General features: G+C 45.0%; 1 pseudogene; it reads right to left on the bottom strand.

Moving 5' to 3' along the window:
• Positions 1–906: 906 nt before the first annotated feature.
• On the bottom strand, positions 907–2,426 carry LOC146802446 (zinc finger MYM-type protein 1-like; annotated as a pseudogene).
• Positions 2,427–13,845: the final 11,419 nt, after the last annotated feature.

Below are 13,845 nucleotides of genomic sequence, written 5' to 3'. Positions count from 1 at the left end.
CAAAGGGTCAATTTATTTGTATTGAGCAATAGTTGCAATGCCATTCCCTGTTAAAAAGCACCTTTTCAAGTTTTTCATAGGTTTGGATGCCTTCCTTCCTGGTCAAAATGCTGAGAGAAATGAAGAGAAACTGTATCTAAAAGTTCAAAACACTGAGGGTGATAGCAATCCCTGGCAGCTGCAGGATGAAGACTTTCTGCTGCACCATCATCTTTCCGTTTAAGGATTCACTGCAGTTGTGGCATTTCAATGGCATTAAGATGGCACTTAGCAGTCATGTGGTTCTTGGAATCGAGCAGACAATAGAGCGACTCATCACTATGAAGCTTTGGTATTGCAGTCCTTGCTATATTCACAGAACCTAGTAAATCTGACACAGTTTGTCATCGTCCGTGCATGAGAATATTAAAACACTCCAGAAGCAGCAGTACTTGGAGAGCCATCTGAAGACCTAGGATAGTTGTTCCTCTCTGAAAGTGTGCCAACAAACCAAGATCACAAGCAGACACATCACCACTGGACTTGAATGTTGATAATTGTTCTAGGGTTTCCAGATAAGGTTCACAATTATCCATTAATTTTTGTACATCTTTTACATGGACCGTCCAGCGTGTTGAACACAGTGGCTTTATTTTAAACACATTTGCAGCACCTTATACACTGTGCTGAATGAGGTCTGAGAATATTGTACAGCATGTCACAGATTTCCCAAGTTCTTGGACATAAAGTAGTGCATCTTCCATTATGATACATTTATGTGCATGTGCTGCCGCCATGGATTGGATTTTTACAATGTGCTCCAGAAAGGACATAAACAGCAAGAGGTTGTTATTGGCATATTAATGCTTGTGCACCATGGAATTTCCCTGCCATATTTGCTACATCATTATATGTTTGTGCTCTCAGCTATGACAGAGAAAGACCATGGTGGCATAAAACATCCTTTACAGCTGTAGCAATTGCAGTACGAGTATTATCAGCCTGATACAGTCCAATAAAATGCTCATGAGGGTACAGATCTTGGTCAGTGTAACAAATACAAAAGCTTTCTTGTTGCTGACCAGATATATGCTGGGCGCTATCAACAATTACTGTGTATGGATTCTCACTAATATTTGTACAAAATTGATGAAAAATTGCATAGGACAATAACCAAAGAACTTCATTTTGGATGTTTGGGCTGAGATATTCTGCTCGATTTGCTATAATCCACTGTTTTGTAAAACGCACATCCTCTTCTCATGCAAAAAGAAATTGACGGAAATTCCCATCGCTGTCATCATGACCTCGAAGGGCAAGGCCTTGCTTTGACAGAAGAGCTATGGTATGAATGATCTTGTTAAGACAAAGTCAGGCTTCTTTCTGTTGTTGTTGGACTTGCTGTGAGAACTGTTGATTGATGTTGATTGAATGGTTGGCCTCCTCTATACTGTGCTAGTTGGCTCAGTGCATATTAATGTGCATAACTATTCTGGTGCTTTTTGAACCTTTCTATTGCCTTCTTCCAGGTGGTATAACCGGTGCTGCAAAATGCTTCCTCTGTGTTCTTGTAAATCTCAGTTAATTTCAGTGACTTAGGGCCATATGTAGGTAAATTACATTTACCGATTCTTAAATACCGAATTTTACCGATTTGGTATTTGTGAATCGGTAAATGTAATGTAGGTAAAAAAATACCGATTTGGTAAGTGTCGGTATTTTAGAATCGGTAATTACCGATTCGGTAATGGTAACTTGTTTCCCATTGATTCCTATGGGCCAGGAGGCCAATAGGAATCAATGGGAAGCCAGTTACCATTACCGAATCGGTAAATACCGATTCGGTAATGGGGGGAGGCATCATCATGGGTGGCAGGGTGTCACATTGACACCCTGTTGCACCCCTGATTCGTCCATGTGTGCACATGTGGCGCACATACATGCCCTAGGGGCATGTATGTCTGCCACATTGCACACTTCACAGTGCACAAAAATGCATTTTTACACCTATTCGTCATTTACCACCAACTTTTAGTTGGTGGTAAATAACGAATCCCCACACCCACGACACACTCCCCCTACATCTCATTTCTGTATTCGGTATTTACCGAATCGGTAAAATTACCGATTCGGTAATTTTACCGATTCGGTAAATTACCGAATACAGAAATGATCCCCCTACATAGCAAAAGCCTAAATACCGGTCGGTAACAGTATATTTACCGAAAATCGGCCGTTACCGACCGGTATTGGACTACCTACATATGGCCCTTAGTGTTTGCACAGTGAAAGCATAGCAATCATGCCGCTCTATCGGTGAAATGCAGCCAGGGGAAATCCTGGAACCATCTTTCTTGAAAATGCAGAATGCGATTTTTCTTAGTTTGTTACTGTGTTACAATGATTTGAATGGGCACAGTGCTATCATGCAGTTGGGTTGATGCCATTGCGCTTCCAAGTGTTCCCTCGTTATCCTGAAGACTTGTTGTTGATGCAAAACAACTGTTTCTTCAATCACCTGAGGCAGTGACAACTCCACAAAATGTTTCTGGGGCTCGGGTGTAATCACTTGATGTTTCTAAATCTGCTCCCCCAACTCCATATTGAATTGCACACTGCAGCTATGGCATATTATTGCAATGAATCACATTAATTTCTGATTTGTCTGAATATAGGTTCACTTCACTTGGCTGTTTCTTTACAAATAATTTCTGGATGTCCATTCTTGGAGAAAAGGAAAAATAAGTTTATATCAGCTGCTATTTGGGGATATAGAGAATAATTAACTGCAGTTTAAAAGTTGCACACAGTTTTTTTGTGTGCACCCTCACATGTGATCAACACAGGGAGTGTTAGGGGCAAAACCTCCCTCCAGCATAAGGACCCTCTCCCAATGTAGTGTGACAGCAAGTGTGTGTAAAGACTTCCTAGAAGGTCTATCCAGGTACTTTATGACACCGTTAGGTTCCCACAGCAAAAAGAGCATTCTAGTCTGCAACTTACCTGACTAAAGTGTTTCAGCAATACATATGACAAAGCAGCTTATATTTTGCAGTGGCAGAGGAACCTACCTGAAAGTTCTCATTTTGCTCACTATGACAGGCAATTTGGTCAAGAACATCTCCGAAAGCAAAGTATATTTGTACTTGTGACTAAAAATGAATCTGTTGGGGAACATCATATGACATTGTAAGGTTTTTGTTTTTGATCACAGTAATGCACGTACAATACTACAGAATATTTCAGTACTCAGCATAGAAAGAGAAAATGCACAAATGATGTGATGCTGGGAAAGGGAGTGCATTGTCACAATTTGACCAAAAAAGTATCCAAAAAGATTGGGCAATAAAGTATTCATATTGTACACTAGACACAACCCTATAATACACTTACTTATTAGCAGTGGTAGTAGCAGCGGCCCTCTTTTGCGATTTTCTTGATCCACTCGCTGGCTGTACGTTGCTGGTCTGATGAATACTGGATTTTGGAGGCAGGTGGTGCTGAATTTGCTTCTGTTCAGGGACTCTGGAGACTTACCTCCAGGTAATAGTTCAGGTGAGCCAAAGTTCATTCTGTGGACTTGGAGTTGTACGAGGCACTGCTGGTTACTCAAGGGAGGCACAGAGATGGTTGTGCTCAGTTATTGAACTTGTGGTGCAAGTACATGAAACTTAGGGGCTTGAGACCTAATTTTCAATAACAGTATCCTGGGCTAACCCACCATCAGGCTTAAAACTTCACACAGTTTCAAGTGCAATTGAGCATGATGAAACACAGAACCATGAACCAACATTCCATGTACCTGTTTAGTGAGAGTGTGTGTGTGTGTGTGTGTGTGTGTGTGTGTGTCTGTGCGTGTGTGTGTGTGTGTGTGTACGTACGTGTGTGTGTGTGCGTGGGTGTGTGGGTGTGTTTGCATGTGTGTGCATACATGTGTGTATGTTTGCATACATGTGTGTGTGTACAGTGAGCATGTGCCACATGCATGGTTAAGGATTTTGTGTGTGTGTCTGACAACATTGAAGTGAGTCGGATCCATTTTGGAAGCCCCTGGTTTAGCAAGGGACAAGATAGAGAGCGATAATAGTTTTCCAAATACTGAATGCTTATTGCCTGCATTCCTGTGGCTGGAGGGTGGAGAAACCCTTAATGCATCACAAAGTATAAAACACAATGCAAAAATCTTTTGTTGTCTGACCTATGGGAAGAGTTATTACAGATGAATGATATGAGTGTAGCGTGAACTCAAACTGCATTATCTAGTGCAAAAATATAAGAAGCCCTATGACATAAATTTGCAATAAGAATAAATCTCATGGGATGCTCGCAATAATTAGATGCAGTGTTTGTGTGGAAGAGAGATGCTTACCAATGTAAAAAAGTCTTCTGTACATGACAAATATGAGATGCTCACAGAAGATAGGTATTGAGAAATATGCAGAACAAAGTGTGTGGGCAAAGCGCATATATGAGGTCTTACTGATTGTTAGAAATGGGTTTTCTGGTTGACTAAGGTACACACCAAGCCAGGCAGGACCACTACTCTAGTCAGGGTAAGCTAGATACACAAATGAGATAACCTGTGCTCACCCTCTGGTAGCTTGGGGCAGAGCAAGCAGGTTTATCTAAAGAGGCAATATGTAAAGAATGCGTGCATCACACACCCACATTAACACAATGAATACATCACAAAAAGACTCCACGCAGGTTAATGAAGATTAGCTTTTGCATTATCAGTAAATCAAGTCCAAAACAATAAAAATCTGCGAAATACTTTTTAAGTTATACTGGTACAAAGTATTGCATTAAATGCACGGTTTCCAATTAGGGCAATATTGTGCTAGCAGCCTTTACGATCAAGTGCTTACTGATGTGTACTACTTTCTCACTGTAGCTGGAAAAACAATGATCAACGCAGCACTCTGGATATGGTTTTGAATGGATTTCTCGGGACCAATGGAGTCCAACTAAGCCGTGAGGGCACAAGTCCGTGTCTGGGACCTCGGGGACCCCACTCCCCGCTACAGTACCTTTCCAGCCGGAGTCACGGCAGACAGGCAGGCTATGCGGGACTGTCCTTGCTTGGTTGAGGCAGTGGCTGCAGTTTTCCGGAGTAGGAAGCTCCAGGTGCGTAAAGGTCAATGATCTTTGTGCCTCTGGCCACGTCCCTGCCACCAGGGCAACGCGTCACAATGAAGCCATGCTGGAAGGTGAACCAGTCGCGGCAGAGTTTGAAATCGGCACACACAGCTGCTGGAAGTTGTAGCACAAGTCAGACTAACTGGAGCTCTGATTTGGGGCCAGGTAAGAGCCACCTCCTCCACATCCAATGAATATAGTAAGCAAGTGACCCAGCACACTCCACTACTTCTCAGCGATTTGCCATCACATTCAAGGAGGTGCTGAAGTCTTTCCTGACCCTGAGAAATCGATGAACAGGGGGCAAGCCAACAAGCACTTGGAGAACACTGGAAGTTAGTCACAATGCAGAGGCAGCAGTCAGCAGGCCAGCACAGGAAGGCAGGTTGCAAAGTGGCACTTTCTCCTACAGTTCAACAAGCAGCAGGCCAACACAGCAGAGCAGCTAGCAAAGTGGCACCCACTCCAGGCAGCACAGCAGTCTTTCTGGAAATGTGTTGGTGTAGAGTCAGCACTGTCTGAATACAAGTCCAAATGTGTCTGATTAGATGGGGGTCAGAGACCCAGTACTTTTACCCAAAAGTGCCTTTGATGTAGGGGGTGACTTCAAAAGAACTCTTTGAAGTCCACAGGTCCCCTTTCAGCCCAGTCCTGTCTGCCAGCATAGCTGTGGGGGGGGGGGGGTACTTCAGCCCTTTGGTTGGAGACAGCACACTACCTATTCATGTTAAGTGTTACCTCTTTTCCTCTCTCCAGCCCTGGATGAACCATCAGTATGCAGATGAATACAGATGCAGTTGAATGTTCTGTGTTGTGGCTGCCCAGAAGGAGTGCACAAATGTAGCTGTCACCCAGACCAGACATGTTTTGGAGACAGGCTGTCAGGCACACAGAGAATAAGTGCGGAGAAATGTCCACTTTCTAAAAGTGCAAAAAGAAAAATTGATGGACAGAATGCAGAACAATGTCATACATTCACCCCAGCACAGAGATCTGGGCCTAAATCCATTGTTTTTTTTCTCCCCATGCCATTCCACTCTGAACACAGCCATATGCAAATCAGTCTTGACCCTGTGCCCAATGGGAACAGTCCAGCCCGAAATACCAGGCCAGGTCCTCCCTGGACTGGAAACAAGCATTCTAGGACCGGTTTCAGGGTTTCACCCCTCATCAGCCAGGATAGCTTGATTCCAGTGGCATGGAGAGCAGGGGACCCACGTCTGGGCATACCTGTCCCACTCAGGGTGAAAAATGCAAAAATATAAAATTGATGGAAAGAATGCAGAACAATGCCATACATTCACCCCATTCGAGGACCTGGCTTGGCAGTTCGGACTGGACAGTTCCCATGAGGCACATGGTCAAGACTGATTACATATAGTCAGGTCTAAACTGAGGTGGTATGGTAAGCAAAATAATGATGGATTTAACCCAGATCTCTTGACTGGGGGTGAATGTTTTGATTTGTTCTGCATTCCATCAATTGTCTGTCTTTCACTTTCTAAAAGTGGCATTTTTAAAATAGTAAAGTTAAATCCAACCTCACCAGCAAGTAGGATTTATCAATTCCATTCTAAACATAGGAAACATCAAAAGATTATATATCTCCGATCAGGAATTACAGCTTAAAAGTGTATTAAAGAATTCTCAATGCTAACATATGAGAGGGGTAGGCCTCACAGTAATGAAAACCCAAATAGGCTGTTTGTCACTACCAGGACATTGCAGACCACAACAGTACATGTCCTATATTTTACTTACATAGCACCCTGTCAATTGGGCTAGCTAGAGCCTGCCTTAAGGGTGACTTATTTGGAATAAAAAGAGGGTGTAAGGCTTGGCAAGTAGTTTTAAATGTCAACTCGCAGGGGGCAGTAAACTGCACACAGGCACTGCAGTATCAAGTCTGAGACAGGTTTGAAGGGTTACTTCTGTGGGTGGCACAATCAGTGGTGCAGGCCCTGGGTATATGGTATAACATTTTACAAGGGACTTACAAGTACATTAAATATGTCAATCAGGTATACGCTAATTACACACATGTCTAGGTAAGAAGCACATGCACTTTAGCAGTGATTAGCAGTGGTAAAGTGCTCATAGCACAAAGGACAACAAAAAGATACAGCAGACTGATTCCTCTCAACAACTTCAACAATGTTCTTTTGTTGAACATCAACTAGAACTTAAGATCCTGTCCCATTTATCTAATCTAGGGCTGCTAAAAAAGTAATAATATATCTACAGAACTTAGTGGGAGTACTAATCCCCCGGCTACTGCTTTCAGGAGAATTGCCAGCCTGCTTAACCAGCTTATGGTTATTTATCTGAATACTCGATCCATGGTCAAACATCAGTTAGAAACATTCCAGTTGCTGGACTCTGAAAAGCCTGAAATTCTATTGCTCTCACCCGAGTCATCCCCCCAACATCCTGGCAGCACTTCTAGATAATATTATTGTAGGAGAGTAGGATCTGCACTTATGTTGCCCCCACTTTTTTCTGATGTATACACTGGTTTCTGGCTATAGTCTGGCTGGGTCCCTGCTGATCAGGGCCCCAGTCTCTCTGTTCTCTCTAAACGACTTGGTGTGCATATTAGATGCACTAGTGATTGGATACTGTGGTACCTTATGAGCCCCTAGTATATGGTACCTTAGGTACCTAGTGCATAGGCACTTCACAGGCGTACCAGGGGCTGAAGCATGTATTATGCCACCCCTGGGAAGCAGACTCAATCTGACACCACAGGCCTGCTACTGCAGCCTGGGTGAGGTAGTGTTAGCACTCCTCACTGAGGTATAGGTTCCTATATCTCACCATACACACACATATAAACCTATCAGCCACCCCTATGGCAGGCCCTATCAATCCTGAGGGCAGGGTGCTTGGTTTACAATGTGAGGGGGTGCCTCTGCATGAGCAGGACCCCTCTGTAGCTGGCAGGGTCTATTCCTTGTGGCTGTTTGTGGATGCGGTTAAACCATATACTCTTAAGTGCATTATAACCTACCAGTAAATGTTAACTTTGGAATGACTGCATCAAAACATGTCGTGTTTGGTGTCAAACAACTTGGAATCATACCCCCACACCAGTAACTGGTGTCGGAGTATGATCCCACCCTTCTAGAGGGGACGACATGTACCTACTGTGGTAACACGGTAGAAATCTGAAAGAGCCCTGGCATTACAAAATGGATGCCACCAGCACAGACACTGGGCTGCCCTCCTGCTGCTGACTGAAACTCGCAGTGGAGGAGGCCCAACAATAGGCATCCTGTCACAGGGAGGTGTCACTACCTTCCAGACAGGATTTAGTGTATTGGAGCTGGGTGGGTGCACTTCTGGAGTGCTTTGAAGTCCTGCACTGGGGGAACAGTAGGCTCCTCTGTGCATATGCCAGCTCAAACCGGTTCAGGGGCTACCTGTCCCTGCTCTGGTGTGAAACTCGACAAAGGGAAGTGGGTGTATCCACCCCCTACCCTGACCCTCCCAGAGGAGTGGTCCTAGAGCTAATCCCTCCCCTATCTTCAGTATAAGATAGGAAACCTTGCCATTGCAAAGTAGATAACCCTGGACGATGCTCTACAAAGAAGAATCCTGGCCCTTCGACGTTCCACTACCTTTGGAAGACAGAATAATCTCCCTTGGAGTCAAGGAGTGACTCCCCTGCTTGGCAGGCACCAAAAACTCTAATCAATGATCGCAAACTTTCCCGCTCCCACCGGAGTCCGAAGTCCCTGCAGCCCCGGAAGTAAATTTCCTGACTTCTCGACAGCCATTGTGAGTCCCCAGCAGAGCTGAGGCAAGTGGACCCCACGAGTGACGAGGAACCACAATACCCGGGTACCGTGCACTATTGTCAAGTGCAACCCCTTCACGATGTTCTACAAACTTGTGCATTGGACCATTTGTGGCCCAAGCCTCCAGCAGGTTTTGCAGTGAAAATCAGAGGCCTACCCCATCCCAAGTGACTGTGGGCTCCTGTGAAGCATTTCCTCAAGATGCATCTTCACAATCCCTTGCCCGTTGGCTTGTGGGTCCTCAGAAGACTTTCTTATCAACTCAAAGGGCTCTCTTGGTTGCTACAGGCCTGCCCTCACTCACCCTTGCTGGGTGAGTCTCTCAGAACTTGCTAGTCTGCACCATTGACTAAATTCCCTTTCCAAGAGACTTGCTGTTGCCAAGGCTTGTTGGCTCCAATTCGGTTGCTGACACTGCAGTCAGCTGCAGACGTCGTGTGCCCTCCGAATCCAGCTGCTGGTCATCATCGATCCATCCTGGACCTCATGAGCGAAGAGTCAAAACACCCTTGATCACCTGAAATCACCCGACATCCGTGGGCATCCATCTTCCTGGCCCCGGGTCACTGGCAAGTGACTGTGAACACAGTCCCTTCAATTTTCAGGTCATCTGCATCTTGAATCCAGCCTTGGATTCCACCGGACACTTCTTCAGTCTTCTCAAGCAGCAAATCTTCTTTGGTCTCCATAGAAAACAGAGATGCGACGTGACCCGACACCAAAAGACACCTATGCACCCGGCTTCCCTGGGTGAGGTAACTCGTGCACTCCGGTGCCCCAGTGTGTGTTGGCCCTCGAATTACTTATCTTGTAAGGGGCTTGCTAGTAGACTTCCTCGAAGTACCCTAAAACTTTAAAAATCAAACCGCGACTTGCTCCATTGTCATCAATAGGGAACCCGTGGCTGTGTTCTCACACTGCATGCGTCTCCCGTGGGTCTGTTACTCACCTGCGTTTACTGCATTAGTGAAGCCCCAGCGATTCTACAGGCCCTAGGCCTTGTCATTCTGCAAGTCGACTTTCCTAAACCTCTTTTTTAGTATATGGTCTGGTACGCCCCTAGGGCCCCAGCCATATTTGTGCTTAACTTATTGTGAAACATTGATATTTGAATGTGTTCTGGAAGCAAGATGGCGGCCGCTTAGGTGGCCGGGTGAAAACACTAGCGGGCTACGTTGGGTCTAAACGCTAAATTAGGCCCCCATCTGGTGTATTGCTACTGCGAATTTAGCCCCCCCCTATGTTTGTGATACGGACGCTCACTAAGAGAGCTTTGGCGCTTCTGTTCAAAATCAACTCCCGATCAACGGAACGCCTCGTCCTAAAGTACCTGTTTCAGCGGCTTCGCGAAGTCGGTGTAATGGCTCCAAAGAACGCTCCGAAGAACGCGAGTGCATCCGGATTAAAGGCAGTGGCAGTGGCAGCATCAGCTCGAGGGGCACGGGGAGATACATTGGCTTGCCTGGATATCTCCGAACGGTCGATCGATGGAAAGCGCCAGCTCACTGCATCGGACCCGCCGAGGAGAGGGAGGGGCGGAGCTTCAGGAAAGAATCGTCCTGCCGGCCCCTCCGTTGCAGATCTGTTGATGCGGGGAAAGGAACCACGGGCAGAGGCGGAGACAGCCACAGCAACTGCAACGGCAACTACAACAAAAGCGATAATGGAGAAAGCTGCTACAAGACAGAAGCGGTGTAAGGAGGTGAGCCCAGTAAGGGTCTCTGGAACCTTAATAATCCCGAGTACAAAGAGTATGGGGGGCGATGGAGAGACTCAAGGTAGTGAACCCGAAGGCGAGGGCTCCTGTCTCAATAGTGATACTGAGTTTAGCTTGGAGACTGCAATTTCGACCCCCCCCCCCGGCCTCTCTCCCCCAAGATAAGGCAGAAGCAATGGCTATTGCCAGGAACCAGGAGATTAAAGAGAGTGGCAAAATTATGCAGGAGGAAGCTCCCATACCCATAGGAGAAGAGGAGGGAGGAAAGGGGTCCCGGCATTTCCCTTCGACATCTGAGCTGTATAATTTGTCTCTAGCAAAAGATATGGGGGCAGGGAGTAAGAATGGAACTGACACCGATAAGGAGCCAAGCAACGCTTTTTTTTTCTGTTTCAGAAGGGGCAGAGTGGTCAGATGACGTGTTAAGCTCATCGCCAGGGGCTAGTAACCTAGAGTCAGAACTTGAGGATAGTGACCCAGAGCCCCCGGTAATGGAAAAAAAGCTAATGCAGCCTCCCGGAATTCAGAGGCGGGAGAAAAAAGATCTGAGCTGGGACTATTCATCGGCTACCCCACTATCGGGTACTGGTATACCACCGACAGATACTGATACAATTTCCCCCACTCTGGAGGTAATACACCAGGCCATTCTCTCTCATAGAGAAGAGACACGTCAAGATAGCCGAAAGGCACAGGCCGCAATGAGAAAGATGCAGGGGGTAGTCAGAAAACTTTCCAAAGCATGTACTAACATGGGCGATAGAGTGACAAATCTTGAAGAAAGAATAGTATCAACAGAAGCGGAAGCAACCAGCGCACTAACTCAGACGGTGGCCCAAGGCGCTCAAATAAAGGATATTCAGTAGAAGCTGGAAGACTTCGAGAACAGACAAAGGAGGAATAATCTCAGGGTGCTGGGGATTCCCGAGGGGGAGGAGAGACAGGATACGAGGGCATATATTATTGATCTTTTTATATCAGCTTTCCCGGAGCTGTCAGAGTGGAGCTGGGCTTTAGAGATCCAGAGAGCACACCGAACTCCGATCAAACCTCGTGTTCGGTCTACTGAGGGGGACAAACCAAGGGCAATCCTTGTTTACTTTGGTAATTTCCTCTTGCGCCAGGCAATATCGGAAAAGGCTAGGCCAGAGGCAAGGAGATCAGTGGGAGAGGTCTCCTTCTTTGTACGGCCGGACTTCTGTCACTCAACTGTAGAGAGACGCTGGCGTTTAAGACAACTAATAAAGCCATTTCAAGAGAAAAATATTCAGGTCTATCTAATAAATCCGGCGCAATTCAAGATTATTCATGACAGGCATACAAGATTTTTTGCATCGGAAATAAAAGCCAGAGAATACCTGGATGCTTTGGACTTATAAAAGACCTATAAAAATTGCAGTAATACTGGTTTCGGGATGGCTTTGAAAGCCAAAGGAAGAGATATTCTGTTATTTGGGCTATATGTTGAATTTGATTTATGGGGGTGATTTAAAAAAAAAAATATTCTGTTTAACTAAATTTGATTGACCCAAGCCGCTAGTGCTTCACACACACATCACATGCACAGACCAAGGTCTGAGCGCTTCTACAGGGTGAAGGGAGTGGTGGGTGTTGGGGAGGTAGATGATTGGGTGGGGGGGGCTCGGGGGGGTGGGGTGGGGGGGTCCTGTTGGAGGGGAGGGGAAAAAGAAATACCTGGTATTGTATGGTAACTTTGAAACAGATTCGTTATATAAAACTGATGTTGGTTGGTTGTATCAATTGGGTGTGGTTACTTAGAAGAAGAAAATGGGTAGGCTTAGGGTAGGCACAATGAATATTGGTGGCCTGAATGATTGGAGGAAAAGGCAACGGCTAGGACAGTTTGTATGGTTAAATCACTTAGACGTAGTTTGTCTTCAGGAAACCCATATTCCTTGGGCAAAAAGATTTCTTTTAAATATTAGAGGATTTAATTTGTTGGCGTGCTCCACCCAGACATCTAACATCAGAGGGGTTGCAATTTTGGCTAAATCATTTGTAGGGGGGGCAAAACGCCAATTATCAGATGCCCTCGGTAGATGGGCATTAGTAGAGCTTGATATGGGATACACAATGTGCACAATATATGGCTCGAATCAGGATGATCCCTAATTATTTGAACAGCTGGAGATTGAATTAGTTAACTGGACAAGACCCCTGATAGTATGTGGGGATCTCAATATCTCGGTCGATTTTGGCAAAAAAAATAGTATATATACAGGCCGTAAACCCAAGGTATATCGCACATTAAAAGCTCTAAGGGATTCACACGAGTTGATAGATGTTTGGGGGAATAAGAAGCCAAATTAACCTGGGTTTACATATTTTTCCCACCCATTCAATAAATATACCAAATTAGATTATTTTTTGATTTCTAGCTCTGAAATTAAGAATGTTACAATTGAGAAGCTTCCAAAAATTTTGTCGGACCATAGCCCATTAATTCTGGAGATTCCGGTAGATAGTCCGAATAGTAAACAAACAAAATGGACATTTGAGAGGAAGCTTCTAGTTAATCCCAGTTTTGTTGAACATATAAGGAAGCGGACCCAGGAGTATTTTAATATGAATCGCTATAGTGCATCCAGAAACACTGTTTGGGATGCATTTAAGGCAGCTCTTAGAGGGGAAACAATAAGCTTTTCAGCTAAAGGGAAGAAAGAAGAGCGTGAGAATAATAACAGATTAATGGGTCAGTTAGCTGAAGCAGAGGAGCAACATATTAAATATATTAGCCAGGGGGGTGAGATCTCGGGGATTAAGCAGAAGATTATATGTATTAAAGCAGAGATACTTAAAGAGATAGCACAAAAATCTGCTGATGAATACCAGACCCAGAGGGGTAAGCTCTATGAGACGGGAGAACAGGCAGGAAAATTGTTAGCCCTACGGATCAGACAGGAAAATATAAAGAATAAAATAACTAATATAGTAAAGGGGGAAAGGTCTTATACTGAACCAGAAGATATAATAAATGTGTTTCAACACTTCTATCAGCATTTATATAAGGAAGGGAACCTGTCAGATGATGACAGTCATGAATTTATAGACTCAGGCCCACGTCTAGGTAGCCAAGATTTAGCGGTACTGGAGAAAGATTTTGAAAAAGGGGAGGTTGCAGAAGCAATACAAGATTTACGTGCCGGGAAGGCTGCTGGGCCCGATAGCATTCCGCTAGAGGTATACAAA

Source organism: Triturus cristatus, chromosome 8 (genome assembly GCF_964204655.1).
Source record: "Triturus cristatus chromosome 8, aTriCri1.1, whole genome shotgun sequence".
Taxonomy (NCBI): domain Eukaryota; kingdom Metazoa; phylum Chordata; class Amphibia; order Caudata; family Salamandridae; genus Triturus; species Triturus cristatus.
This window is presented reverse-complemented; position numbering and strand designations above follow the sequence as displayed.